The sequence below is a fragment of the Etheostoma cragini genome, chromosome 13 (genome assembly GCF_013103735.1).
Source record: "Etheostoma cragini isolate CJK2018 chromosome 13, CSU_Ecrag_1.0, whole genome shotgun sequence".
Lineage (NCBI taxonomy): Eukaryota > Metazoa > Chordata > Actinopteri > Perciformes > Percidae > Etheostoma > Etheostoma cragini.
This window is the reverse complement of record NC_048419.1, coordinates 25,954,206-25,955,378: the sequence shown is the minus strand read 5'-3', so window position 1 is coordinate 25,955,378 and position 1,173 is coordinate 25,954,206. Positions and strand designations below refer to the sequence as shown.

At 46.7% G+C, this 1,173-nt stretch overlaps 1 protein-coding gene across 1 annotated transcript in view; it reads left to right on the top strand.

Annotated features, from left to right (window-relative positions):
- The window catches only part of LOC117956047 (A disintegrin and metalloproteinase with thrombospondin motifs 2-like), an 8,859-nt gene that overhangs the window by 3,267 nt on the left and 4,419 nt on the right, over window positions 1–1,173 (top strand). The gene's annotated exons all lie outside the window — the stretch shown is intronic.

Genomic DNA, 1,173 nt, shown 5'->3' with positions numbered 1-1,173 from the left:
CACACACACACACACACACACACACACACACACACACACAAACAAACACACACACACACACATACAGTGAGGAAAATTAGTATTTAACACCCTGCTATTTTAAGTTCTCCCACTTAGAAATCATGGAGGGTCTGATGTCCTCGTAGGTGCATGTCCCCTGGGAGAGACATGTCCACTGTGAGAGACATAATCTAAAAAACATCCAGAAATCACAATGTATGATTTTTAACTATTTATTTGTATGATGCAGCTGCAAATCTGTCAGTCTCCCTCGGACTGGGGCTCTATGCAGGATCTCACCTCGGGGGGTCTCAAGGATCCTAAGAAAGGTGAGAAACCAGACCAGAACTACAAGGGAGGAGCTGGTCCAGGACCTGAAAAGAACTAGGACCACCGTTTTCAAAGACGTCATGGTTTGAAAATCTGCATGGCCCGGAAGGTTCCCCTGCTTAAACCAGACCAGGTCCAGGCACGTCTTAAGTCTGCCAACGACCATCTGGAGGATCCAGAGGAGTCATGGGAGGAAGTCATGTGGTCAGATGAGACCAGAATAGAACTTTTTGGTCCTAATTCCACTAATGTTTTTTTAGATTATGTCTCTCACAGTGGACATGTCTCTTACAGTGGACATGCACCTACGAGGACATCAGACCCTCCATGGTCTCTAAGGGGGAGAACTTGCAGATAGCAGCGTGTTAAATACATATTTTCCTCACTGTATGTATACAGTACATATAGTGTTATGTGTGTAATATTTATAAGAGACATTGATGACGTTGAGGGGGGGGGGGGGGGGGTTATCCAGGTGAACTCACCTTGCAGGAAGTCAGCTGCTGTGTGATTGGCTGAGTGTTTCTTAATGATGGCGGATGAGCGATAAACAATGTGTTGTCCTCCTTCTCCTTCCTCTTCCTCTTCTTCTTCTTCTCTTCCGGTCCTCCGGCGGTCCAGCGGCTCGATGAAGAACTCGTCCTGACCCGTCCGGATCATCCCGGCCTGCAGACACACACCGACGTCACCCAACTGTAACATCTGTAATATCTACATCTCATGAGGACAACAGGAGGACATCGTGAGGACAACATGAAGAAAACGTGAAGGCAACATGAGGACAACATGAAGACAACATGAGGACAACATGAAGACAACATGAGGACAACATGAGGACAACAT